The following is a 14,559-nucleotide window of genomic DNA, read 5'->3' as shown; positions in this document are numbered from 1 at the left end:
CTTAAGCTTCTCTTGTATGTGACAATTGTTGAGTGCAGGTGAAATATTTTCTAGAATGTCCCTCAGTTGGGATTTGTCTGCTGTTTTTCTCATGGTTACAGTTTGGGATTTTTTTTTGAGGAACATTAAAGAAGTGCAATTTTTAATAAATCATATCAATGTTACATACCATCCTCATGAGCTAACACTGTTGATGTTAATCATCTGTCTGAAGGAGTGTTTATCAGGTCCCTTCACGTAAATTTACTTTTTTTCCCTTTTCCATATTAAACTCTTTGGAAGAAATTCACAACCCACACTTAAAGAGTAAGGAGTTGTGCCCAACTTCTGCAAGATAAGATTATCTACATAAATTATTTGGGATTCTTTCACATTGGATATGTGTCTCTTTCTCCCCATTCATATATTGATCCAATTATACATTTATGTCAGAATGGATATATAGCTCAAATATTGAGCTAAAATATAATACTATTTTATTTAAATTCTTGCTTAAATTTTCCCTGCCCTTGGCTTGAGCTCCTTCAGGTGTCTTTGTGTTCCTTTCATGTACCTCCACTGTTGTGAGCTCATTTATTTAACTTTCTCGAGAACATTCTTACTTCTAGCACTACAAGATGTTCCAGGTTTATCTCTTATATTCTTAGACCTGCCTTGCAATCATTGATTTTTCCAAGGAGTCCTAGTTATTTTTATTGGAGAGTGTTATTCAAACCAAAGTTGGGGTGCTCAGTTTGCTTGTTGCTTCTGGGCCTCTCAGCTGACCAAGTAAAGAGTATAAATGTCTATACTAATTGGAGTATAGATACACACACATATATACATACATATTTCTTTTTTATATACATACATATTTGTATATTTAACCATCTCTATCCATATAAAACTAAACACGAGTTTATACTTTTGTTTCAAAATTTAATCTATTGTCCCATGGACAATCTAACTTCAACCTCTTGCTTATCTCTAACATCTCACTCTAATACTAAGAAGCCTGACATCCACTTTTGGCATGTATTTGCCTAATGGCTCAATTTTGGAGCTATTTACCATTTAGTTAAAATAGTTTCAGAGCTGTTAATCCATATTCCTGTGGAAAACACCTTATCAAGTAGAACACAGTACTTATGAATAGTTCCTTTGCCATTAGTCTTACAGACTACATTCATTTCCAAAGTTACTTAGATTAGTACCTTATAGTGAGGTTATATCATGCATTTGTAATACCAGTAGAATATCTTTTCAAAATATGCATCAAATCCTAAGATTCCCCCAACTTTCTACATAATTAAATTTGCTTACATTAAGGTTTACTCTTTGGTTCTGTGTGTTTTGACAAATGCATAGAATCACTGATCCTTCATCGTAGTATCATTCAGAATAGCCCTTTAATCTAAAAATATTCTTTGCTTCCCCTATTGAAATCACCCTTCCCAAACCTCTGGTAACCAGTAATCTTTAGTTTAAAATCTTGGTAGTTATGCGTTCTTTAGAATGTTATAGAAATGGAATCCTATGGTATATATTATATCCTTTTGATACTAGTTTCTTTCATTTAGTAATATGCATTTATTGACAGCTTTTATTTTTTCCTATCACTGAATAGTATTGAAATGTATCATAATGTCTTAGGTTGTCATTCAATTCACCTATTAAAGTACATCTTATTTATTTCCAGCTTTTGGTAATTAGGAATAAAGCTGCAAAGAATGTTCATGCACGTGCTTTTTTGTAGACATAAGTTTATTAATAATTGGGTGAAAATCAGTACAGCTATTATTATTGGATCATACAGTAAGATTACGTTTAACCCTGTAAGAAAGTACTAAAACAGTCTTATAAAATGTCTGTACCATTTTCATTTCATTCCCATCAGCCACGAAGAAGAGTTTCTATTGTTTTGCATCCAAACCAGCAATTGATACTGACAGGTTTATGGATTTTCCAATTCTAATATTTCTATACTGGTATCTCATTATTGATGAGCCTAAGGAAAGCAATTTATTTTCAGTTTTCTTAGAATTTTCTTGTTGGAAGAATAAGGGTGACAACTTTCAAGCTCTTTACATGTCAGAGTTAAAGCCAGAAGTCTAAAAAAAGGCAGTTTTGATCATCCCTGTTTGCTTGCCACCTGGCCAGGCATTTCCTGTAGTCAGGATATCACTTTTACAACATTAAGAGGAAAGAAGTACAGAGTGACCCACTCAGTTTTGTCTAGCAGTAATTCTTCAACAACAGGAGTTCCTTGACACCTATACTGGCAGTTCTGTATGAGTTGCTGCTGACTCTAGAAAGTGGCATGGCCTTATTGTACTGAAGCTACAAAAGTGTATGTGAGCAATATCAGAATTTAAAAAGATTTCCTCCATTACTCTCTTAGAACTACCTCTAACTTCTCTCTTTAGCAAACTTTAGCCACCTGGCCCTCCCCCTAACCTTACCTTGAACAAGTGCACAGCAATTCAATAGTTATCTATCACTCTTTCAGAATTTCTTATAATTTTATGGTTAGTAATTTTTCTTTTTTTTAAGATTTTATTTATTTATTCATGAGAGACACACACACAGAGAGAGGCAGAGACACAGGCAGAGGGAGAAGCTGGCTCCATGCAGGGAGCCCGATGTGGGACTCGATCCTAGGACTCCATGATCATGCCCTGGGCTGAAGGCAGGCACTAAACCGCTAAGCCACCCAGGGATCCCTAATTTTTTAATAAAATAACTCTGAGTTTCCATAGACAACATCACGAGATGTATATGTATGTGGGTTCTTTAAATAAATTAAATGATAATGCAGACTGGCTAGTCAGGTACTCCAAGGGTAGTCCATTATTTTATCAGAAAGCCCAAACTCCAGATATGATTTATACATGTATTTCAGCTACTTTAATCTCTGATCAAGACCAGAAATGCTTCTAATTAGCATGGTGAAGGTCAGATATAGGTTTTAATTAGTGAAATTAATGGTTGATTAATAACCATTGTAAGAATTACTTATGGGTTCCCATTAGCAAAATTAAAAGTATTCATATTATGAGAATTGGCTAAAATACTTTAGACACTCTAGATATGCAACAGTATGTGTAACCTAGATTCTTGGGGAAGGCACCTGTGCTTAATCCCTAAATGACCTCTAGTCCAGTTACAGTTACGGAGCATTTCCTATCACCTCATGTTGACCACAGGAGTAAGCAAAACCTGCCTCTGAAAATGAATCTATAATGAACTCAACCTGTAGTTCAGTGACTGAAGTATCTTAAGGAACAGCAAACTAGGACCTAATCAGGTTTTTAGAACAAGTTTTATGAAACTTCTATGTATGTGTGCAGACTTACACATAAACATTTGTTGGATAAAAGTTTATGATGATGGCAAAGTCTGTTTAAATATCATTTATTATAAACCATGAACAAGGCAATTTGGAAATAACTAAATCTCTTTCATTCTTAACCAATGGATACAATAATTTTCCAAAAGAAACTAAGAACCAAATTATAACCAAAACAACCAAATTAACTGAGGTTGATGTGCAATACTTAGTTCCTGAAATTTACATTCATCTTTAAATCTACAAGTCCCCAGGGTTGATTTTTAGGAAAGGGACCAGAAGACTAGAAATAGCTTACTATATCCACAAGACCTGGAAGCACTGTTGTTTCTCTGCAGTATAAAATTATGTATTTTTAGTTCAGTATAAGATTACATGCTTTCTGCCAGACCAAGTTACATATTTAAGTGACTTGGCTTTAATATTCTGCTTAGTGAAGCGTTTGATTTTAGATTATTATTTAGTGAACACTAGAAATTATTATCAGTAGTGTGTTACAGTAAGTTTATTCTATTTTCAGTGGTATTTAACTTGCCTATAATTTGAATTCTTATTTTATATAATATCCTTCTTAAAATATTGCTTATTAAAATTGCATGTACTGTATGCTACAGAGAAATATTTCCCCCTTCTTTTCTAGAACTAAATCTTGTAAACACTCTACTTTTCTCTACTTATGAATATTCAAACAGGCAGTCTCTTCAGGAATATTTTCTACACATGTATATTGCATAATAATTTATATTAAAATACACAATTATTTTCTTTTCACCATATCCAGATAATTGAGGGAAAACAGAAACTGAAAATAATTAATTATAATTACTCTTATTTATTAATTTTTTCATTTTCTGGCATGCTATTGACTTAGAAAATAAGTAGTGGAAGAAATTGAAAATATGATCATGGTGTGTAGAGATTACATTGTCCATCTAAAATCATAGTGGATCCCAGTGCTTTTATGCTAAAATTATTTTTGTCTGATGATAAGTTACCTCCTTGTTTCCAGAAACCATGAACTTAAGCAATTGATCTTAGAAGATCAATAAATTCTATAATTGATTTAAACAATACTGCTATGTCTAGAGGTTTTGAAATCCATCAAGAACTTTTCCCAACTTATTTTAATTTTTTTAGGATAAAACAGTTTTGGAATTGATGCGTTTTTATTTTAATGATTCTATAGAAATACTATAACAGATGAGTGAAGTGCAATGTCCAAATATTTATTGCTATTTTCAAATACATTCATGTCTTCAAAGACGGGGCCTGAAAATGTTAAACTGCAATGAATAAAACATAACCAACATGCCAGAAACCCCCTCATGCACCCTCTCAGCAACCATCTACTCAAAGACATCATTGTTCTAACTTCTAACATTATAAACATATTTTACCTGTATCTCACATTATTAATAGAAACATGTGATCTATATTCATTTTTTATATGTCCTTTTCCATGAGAAATTATATTTTAGAGATTCATCATTATGCATGTAGTTCATTCTTAATGCTGTACAGCTATTTACTGGTTGATGAGTATTTGGATTATTTCAAGGTGAACTCTTAATCCTCTTTATCTATTTCCTCCAACTACCCACCAACCTCTCTTCTGGCAACCACCACCAGTTTGTTCTCTGGTTTTGTCTCTTTTTTCTTTGTTTGTTTGTTCTTAAATCCCACGTATGAGTAAAATCATACAGTATTTGTCGTTCACTGAGGGCATTTCACTTAGCATTATATCCTCTAGTCTCATCATGTTTTGCAGATGGTAAGATCTCACCATTTTTTATGGCTTAGTAATAGTCCATTGTATACATATATCACTTCCTCTTTATCTATTCTTTTATAGATGGACATGGGTTGCTTTTGTAAAAATGCTGCAACAAACATAGGGGTGTATCTGTAAATACTGCTCCAATAAACACAGGGATGCATACATCTTTTTAAACTGGTGTTTTCATTTTCTTTGGGTAAATAGCCAGTAGAGGAATTATTGGATCATACAGTAACTCTATTTTTAATTTTTTGAGGAACCTCCTGTTTTACACAATGGTTTCCCCAATTTGCATTTCTGCCAACATTGCATGAAGGTTCCTGTTCCCTGCATTTTCACTAACACTTGTTATTTCTTGTGTTTTTAATTTTAGCCATTCTGATAGGTGTAAGAATGATATCTCACTGTAGTTTTGATTTTCATTGTTTATGATGCCTCCTTTCTTTACAGAGATAGAAAATAGAAATGTTATCTGCTTGTTGTCCCTAATGTAATAATATATTCTATTGAAGAACATAATATTTTCCATTAAAAAACCCAGAAATTAGGGGTCCCTGGGTGGTCCAGTTGGTTAAGCATCCAGGTCTTGATTTTGGCTCAGGTGATGATCTCAGCGTCATGAGATTAAGCCCTGCTTCAGGCTCTGTGCTCAGTGGAGAGTCTGCTTGGAATTCTCTTTCTCCCTCTCTCCCTCTGCCCCTCTCAACCTGCTTTCCCTTTCTCTAAAATAAATAAATAAATAGATCTTTTAAAAAAATTAATCGTGTTTAAATTAAACATGAATTTTCCAAGTTGAAACCATTTATTATTAAAATTTTTGGAGATATTTTACTTCCACATATCTCCTTTAATTATCATATATACATTTTTAAATGTATGCACTGTATTCCACTCCTTTATCTTTCTTTCTTTCCTTTTTGAATTCTGTAGCTCTATGAACTCATTTTTGTTTTGAAATGAATAAAACTACATTTTTTAAAAAGGGCAATTCTACTGTTGCCATTTTGTTGCCTAAGATATGAAAGCTATGTAAGTGCCATAAAATTCTATAAAGAATTGAAGACTTCCCTGTAAATCAATTTTAAGGTCAGTTCTCTTATCCTTGATGACTGAAAATGCACTTGGCCTTGAGAAACTTGCAAGCAAAGGATGTGGTAATTTTCCATACTTGTTATCTGATGATAGATTTTAGTTTAAAACTTGTTTCTTTCATCATTCCAAAAAAGCATCAAATTTGAATTTCCTCAGAAGGTTTATTTTTCCTATTTTATCTTTCTTTCCAATATGTATTGATATTCTCAATATATATTTCAGAAGATTGCTTAAATACTGATTCACAAAGAACTTCATGTTTTATTAAATAGTTTTAAATATTTTAACAAATAATTTCATAATGCAAGTATAGTACATTGATGAAAGTTGAACAACTTTGGTGTTGTGTTTGTCTATTTTGGAAAACATTAAAACATTAAATTCAAGGGAATTTTATTACTTTGTTTTAAGTTAGTAATTTTAAAAATGTATAACTAATCCAGTATTCATTTTGGGAGATTCCCCTCTATGTATAGTATAATTTCTTCAAATAGGATGAATTTCTTCCTCACCAGCTGCTTTTACAGAACATCAGTGACAGGCTATCTAGTTTTTGCTCTGCTACTTCATGCTTCTTGATCTTTGGAAAAGCTATTTAACCTTTAGTTTCCATTTCTATTTCATTACTTACATCAGAATCATGAACTCTTATTTTGCAGATTGGTTCATAATTTTTTTCATCATAAAATTCTCAGAGTTTTACATGGTAGCAATCAATATAACTGTCATTCTTTGTTCCTCAAAAGCACTAACCAACATCTCCAAAGCTTTCCTGAGTTAACGTATTTTGAAAAAGAATTATCTCTAAAATTTTAATTTCTTAAATTCAGAGGATAGTTCTGAATCTCATAGAGTAATCACTTATTAACAATAAGCATTAACTTATTAATATTTTCAAAAATCAAAATCATAGGAGTTGGAGAATGCAGTTAAGGATAGATACCCTCTAAACCTTGTATGTTGAAACCAAAAAAACACCCATGTGGCAGTATTAAGAGATGGAGCTTTTGAAAGATAGTATGAGATGAGGTCACAGGATGAGCCCACATGAATGGGATTATTACCCACAGAAGAGTCACAGGAGAGCTTGCTTTCCCTTCATGCTCTCTGCCCTGTGAGGATATAATGAGAAATCAGCAGTCTACAACCCAGAAGAGGGTCTTCAACCAGAACTTGATTGACCATGCTAGCACTCTGATCTTGGACTTCCAGCCTCTAGAACTATGAACAATAAATTTTTGTTATTTCTAAACCACCCACTCTATGCTATTCTGGTATAGCATTTTGAATTAAGAAAATAGTGTATTTTTCTCCCACAACTGTATATAGAGATTGTGCTTGATAACGGCTTTTCCCACATTTTTACCTTATGAATAAGGCTAAATCTTTATACAATCTAGTTTTCTTGTGGTTCTCCCAACCATTATCCTCCATGGATTTGCTAGACACTGAGAAGTTTATTGATTTTTCAAACACTAAACTTGATTCTTCTAGTCTTTTATCTGTATTTCATTATATTAGTGACTGTGATTTAATTTTATCTCACAACACTACCACTAATATTTATACGATGAATAAAAAATGCTATAGGTAATATGGGAATTATATTTAAACATGAGAAAAAAAGCATGCACTCATCTCAAGTATATTGCAGCATTTCCCAGGCCCAGCTCCCAGAAGGGAGGAAAAAAAACCACCTTTAATAAGAATATTTTCTTGACAATATGATTTATCCCTATTTATTAGTAGAATTTTTGTCATTGGAAAAAAATGGTTTTCTGCACTTGGGCTATGACAAGTTAGCAATGTCAATGCTTCTCTGGAAGATTGGAATTTAACATTTTAAAGGTATTTTTCTTTTAGATCCTCAGAGCTTTACAATCTTTCAATTCAAAGATACAAAATAGAAAACAAATCCTGGAAATCTGTAAATCAAGCTTATTTGCTCCATCTTTTTCATTTATAATTATCAGCATAATATAATTGATGAAACAATACACCCTAAACATTTATACTCTAAGCTTTTTTCTTAACGAATAGTAAGTAACTAGTATGACCCATTCTCATCAAAGGGAGAAATTTCTTTATGTGGGGTCAAATAATCTAAATATCATTAGAGGTCAGTATTGCAATTGCAGCTGGCACCTAAAAAGGAAGGAGAATCTGGAATATAGAAAATTAGAAATAATTTAGCAAAGGAACTTTAAGAACAAAATAAATTGTCGTTGAGAATAGCTATCTGTGCAGAGAGCCAGAATTATTTTTTTTAATAAATTTATTTTTCATTGGTGTTCAATTTGCCAACATACAGAATAACACCCAGTGCTAATCTCGTCAAGTGCCCCCCTCAGTGCCCGCCACCCAGTCACCCCCACCACCCGCCCTCCTCCCCTTCCACCACCCCTAGTTCATTTCCCAGAGTTAGGAGTCTTCCATGTTCTGTCTCCCTTTCTGCTACTTCCTACCCATTTCTTCTCCCTTCCCCTCTATTCCCTTTCACTATTTTATATTCCCCAAATGAATGAGACCATATAATGTTTGTCCTTCTCCGATTGACTTATTTCACTCAGCATAATACCCTCCAGTTCCATCCATGTCGAAGCAAAGGGTGGGTATTTGTCATTTCTAATGGCTGAGGAATATTCCATTGTATACATAGACCACATCTTCTTTATCCATTCATCTTTCGATGGACACCGAGGCTCCTTCCACAGTTTGGCTATTGTGGACATTGCTGCTAGAAACATCGGGGTGCAGGGGTCCTGGCGTTTCATTGCATCTGAATCTTTGGGGTAAATCCCCAGCAGTGCAATTGCTGGGTCGTAGGGCAGATCTATTTTTAACTCTTTGAGGAACCTCCACACAGTTTTCCAGAGTGGCTGCACCAGTTCACATTCCCACCAAGAGTGCAAGAGGGGTCCCTTTTCTCCGCATCTTCTCCAACATTTGTGGTTTCCTGCCTTGTTAATTTTCCCCATTCTCACTGGTGTGAGGTGGTATCTCATTGTGGTTTTGATTTGTATTTCCCTGATGGCAAGTGATGCAGAGCATTTTCTCATGTGCTTGTTGGCCATGTCTATGTCTTCCTCTGTGCGATTTCTCTTCATGTCTTTTGCCCATTTCATGATTGGATTGTTTGTTTCTTTGCTGTTGAGTTTAATAATTTCTTTATAGATCTTGGAAACTAGAGAGCCAGAATTCTTACCCAGAGCATCTAGCTTTAAACCCCAACTCTTGACACTTCCATTCAGGGGCGACAGCAATGAGCAAGAGAACTTGGTAATCAAAATCCTTTGAAATATTTCAGCTTTCTGTCAATGGGTGTAATTTGGAGGTTAATCTAATCTCCTTTCAACCAGTATTCTCCTCTGAAATAGAGATAATCCAAGTACCTCCCTCATAAAATTGTTGTGAGCTTCAATAGACTAAGTGACAGACTATCAGCCTTGTAAAGTGACAAATAAGCATGAGCATGTGCATTTAATCTATTGTAAACAACTTCAAAAAAATGTTCTTCAGATTAATAAGAGCTTGGCTTTTTTTGTTTTGTTTTTTTCCTACTATTCACCCCCTTTTCCTTGTAGCACCAGCCTTACCTTCCCAGGGTAAATTCAGCTATCTCAGTTTGCCCCACAAACATCACATGACTGTGCTCTCCTTTGTTAACAGAAATGTATCCCTGCCCAAGTTTCTGAATCACAGCAATCAATCAGTAAACACTGAAAGTGTTTAGGACTGCACCTTCCACTAAAAGAAACTACGAATGTTTAAATTCAAAAGGCTTTTTTATGGCACTTAAGATTTCCACTGATCCAGCCTCTAAAAACTCCTACACACTCCTAAGGTTTAGACAAGATTGTTCTGAATGATCTGTTTTGGATTCCTGTTTCCTGGGAAGCTGGTTTCCTTAAAGATTTCATGTGTATATAAACTACAATGGTCAGGCTTTAGTCAAAAACACAGAAACTGCTTGTATTATTTTCCTAGGGCTGCCCTAATAAAGTACCACCAATTTCGCGGCTTAAAACAAAAGACATTTATTTTCTCAAAGTTCTGTAGGATAAAAGTCTGAAATCAAGTTGTGGGCTGGACCATGCTCTCTCTGAGACTGGGTAGAAATCTTTGCCTTTACTAGTTTCTGGTGGTGACCACCAGTGCTTGGTGTACTCTGGCTTGGAACTATAGGTATCCATCTGTCATCTGTCTTCTGTCCTCACATGGCATTGTCTCTGTGTGTCATCTGCCTCTGCATCTCCTTTCTTCTTAAATGGACACTAGTCATACAGGAATAACAGGCCACCTACTCCAGTATGACCTCAGCTTAACTAATTAAATCTGCAAAACCCTATGTCCATATAAGGTCTCACTCTGAGGTTCTGGAAAGTACTCGAATTTGGGAATGGGAGGACACAATCCACCCTCTCTTGTTTTTGGTTTCTTTTGTTTTGAATGCCAGCATGAAGTTTAATCAGGGATTTAGATATATTTATAGCTAATGGAGGGTTGTAGGAATAATGGTGAGGAAAAGCAGGGGCACAGAGAGGCTACGATCAGTGATTTCAGCTGCCTGCAAAACCAAATTGACTGTATCTAAGATGGTGCCCAAAAATTCTGGAAGCTACCATTGCTCATCTTGGCTGCTTCAAGTCTTGAAATGGATGATTCTCAAAAGCATACCTAAAAGTCATGAAAAACATTTTTCCATTTGGCAATGCTCATACCTTTTCATGGCTGCTACCACAAAAAGAAAGCATCTCTCTTTTGTCTTCCAAATCTCTTTAGAAGATTGTTGTTCTTCATTGTTAAACTGAAACTAAAATGCTACTCATAAGTCAGTTGAGGAAGTATAGCTGCCAGTCACTCCATATCCCCCAACACTATTCCTACAAGGGGGAGTGTAAAAGGGTGAAGAAGGTGTGGAGTACCATATTAAGTACCTTTCCCAGAAAGGTCTCATCACCCTGCTGAGACAGTGACTCAATGACTACAGTGGAATATAAATATCTTGTCCTCCCTTTTCACACTGTCATATAAGAAGTTCCTAGTAATCACTGGAAATAATTAATGAGCATCTCCTTTTTGGATGAACAACTGTCATAAATACAGCATAACTAGCATTAGAGAATAAAAAGTGGCCTTAAAAATGGGTAGAACTAAAAAAAAATAGTGGGCACTAGGTATAACAGAATGGGGTTGTGATATATGTAAAACTATGAACAATATACAATTAGGGAAAAATAAAATGGAGATCAGAAAAAAAAAAAAGGAAAAGGGGTAGAACTCCTGGAGAAAAAGGTTCTGCTATTTTTCTTCCAAGGTAAAGTCAAGGATGCATCTCTAATCACAATAAAATGGGAAAGATCCTTTATTCCCAAAACCCATCCATGAATATCCATGAGCCTCGGCTTCCTGTCAAGCTATTCTTGTTACTTAATCACAAAAGAAGATAATTGTAGCTTCTCACACAGTACTCTAATCATTGGGCAAGCTCTAATTTGGTTGAAGATATCCAAGAAAAGATCTAGAGCCTGCCCTCAATTAACTATTTAATGAATTCATATTCATAGTTTTATATATATATATATATATATATATATATAAAATAAATGTACATAGGTAGCCATAAACACACACATACATACACAATATATAGATATAGCTAGATAACACATAGCTTTATAGCTATTTATGGGGTGAGGGCTGCAGGAGGAGAAGGAGAGTGAGAAGGGTATAGAGAAAGAAAAAGAGAGAGAAATTAATTTGAGTAGATTCTAGAAGGAGAAAAATAACCGCTTTGCTTTACCAGGCAAAGTAAAGAGCATCACATATTCTTTATTAGCCCCAACCAGAAATTTTAGACACTCCAATATATGACATTTCTAGATACAACTTTAAAGAGAAGAGGAGCCAAATTTTCTGAGCTGAGTACAGGTAAACTCACAATGATAGCTAGGATCAGCACAGAACAAGTGTTATTTAACTCTTATTAAGTATCCAAGTATCCTTTAGACTCTGTCTACACTGGTTAAGCAAAGTGAAAAAGAAGGTAGTGTTCCACAAAGTGTTGTCTTCAATCTATTTATGTTCTATCAAAGACTCTCTATGGAGAGATCTTCATTTGGAATAATTCTTTACCTCATGCATTATGCAAAACACCTAGAATATTTAAGTTGGTAATCACAACAAAATAAAATGAAATTATCATAAGAATATGTCACTCTACCTGTTGGCACATAGTGGGAAGGAGGGAGAAGTTAACATTCCAAAACGAAAATCTTTCAATTTCCTAAGCATATGTACATCATTTTTTATTTAAATTTTGTTTAAATCAAAATTTCACATTTTATTTTATTTTATTTTTAATTTTTATTTATTTATAATAGTCACAGAGAGAGAGAGAGAGGCAGAGACACAGGCAGAGGGAGAAGCAGGCTCCATGCACCGGGAGCCTGACGTGGGATTTGATCCCGGGTCTCCAGGATCACGCCCTGGGCCAAAGGCAGGCGCTAAACCGCTGCGCCACCCAAGGATCCCAAAATTTCACATTTTAGTATTTTATATGAATAACTGATGAAATCATTTTAATGCAACAATACATTTACTGCATAAAATGGGTTATCTCTTCCAACCCACAACTATGAATACCTGAATTTCTCTATCATATACCTCACCAGTAGGAGCAAAAACAAACAAACAAACAAACAAAAAACATAGAAAAGAGATCACACTTGTTGGGGTGGAGGGAGGAACAATTGGAAGGAGGTAGTCAACAAGTAAAAATTTCTAGTTATATGATAAAAGAGTATTAGGGATGCTAGTGTACAACATGATGAAACACTGGTATGTGATATATAAGAAAGTTGAGAATAAATCCTAAGAGTTCTCATCACAAGAAAAATTTTCCTTTATTATTTTCTTCCTTTTCTTTTTATTGTATCTATATGAGAAGATGTATGTTAGCTGAGCCTATTGTAGTAACCATTTCACATTATATGTAAATCAAGCCACCTTAAATTTATACAGTGATGTCTGTCGATTATTTCTCGATAAAACTGGTGGGGTGGTGGTGGTAGTTCTCATCACAAAAAAAAAAAAAGAAAGAAAAGAAAAAAGAAAGGAAAGAAAAGAACTTGTCAGCTGTTGGTATTATTCTTAAAGTAGTCAAAAACCATCTTTGGAGTTTGCTAAAATAAGTCATTTCTAACATATTACTTCTAGAAATAAAGAAGTTACTCACTTGCATTTATTTTGTTCCTTTCTTACTCTGTTCTTCCTCACCATTTTTCATCTAAATTGCTCAAATAGAGACAAAACAAGTGTATAACTAGGTCTTCCTTCATCGGAAGAAATAAGAGCAATCAAGGCATATGACTCACAATGACACAAGCAGTAACAAAAAGTCACCGTGATCTTTGGCATAGGTCCCACCAGAACAAAAACTGGAAGCTAAGCCTTCTCCAAGGCAATTTCAAACCACTTATATTTCCAATAACCTTAAAAATTATATCAGCTTTAGAAACTGGTCTTTAGAATTATCCACTTTTCAAGGGGTACTTGAGTTTTTCTAGCTGTCATCAAGTTTCCATGGTTACAGAATTTCTCAACCAATTATCCTTCTTGTGTAGTAGTGGTTAAGATTTTGGTATCAGGTATCTAAGTCAAAGGCACTGTAGTCTGTGAGGAGTTTTTCTACCAAGTCCCCTTTATCCCATCCTCTCTTACCTGCACTCATGGGATCCTGGCCACTATGCCAAATCCACTAGAGGAAAAAAAGAAAAAAAAAAAAAAGTAGGTCCGTACCTAGGCAAGGGTTTGGGCCCACATTTCCTAGCAATTCAGCCAAACATTTAGATTTGTTAATATGCTGGCAAACGCCGAAGTATCTAAAATACTAATAACCGAAAGTATAATGAGCTATTCATCTGATTTTCTATACAGAGAAAATATATTTGAAATTCTCTGGTGAATTTTTATAGGCTTGAATCACCATACATGGCAGAAACACCATTTCTAACTTAATTTAAACTCTATTTACAAATAGGAAAGGGTCCTACTCACATGGTGTAATAATAAAACATATAAAATAACATATAATAACATTTCAAGTAGTGAAAACAGTATAAATATGATAATATAGCTTCAAATGAAAACCTGTTACCTATTATTAAAATAATATATATAATATATATAAAAACATAAATATTTAATATAATTATATATAGGGCTCTGTGCTAGGTGCAGAGCCTGCTTAAAATTCTTTCTCTCCCTCTCCATCTGCCCCTACCCCAAACCTTTCTCTCTCTCTCTCTGTCTCTGAAATAAACAAACAAACAAACAAATAAAAAGAAAAGGTTATCTCACT

This window comes from Canis lupus, chromosome 22 (genome assembly GCF_011100685.1).
Source record: "Canis lupus familiaris isolate Mischka breed German Shepherd chromosome 22, alternate assembly UU_Cfam_GSD_1.0, whole genome shotgun sequence".
Taxonomy (NCBI): domain Eukaryota; kingdom Metazoa; phylum Chordata; class Mammalia; order Carnivora; family Canidae; genus Canis; species Canis lupus.
The sequence above is the reverse complement of the archived record's forward strand: the minus strand, read 5'-3'. Positions refer to the sequence as shown.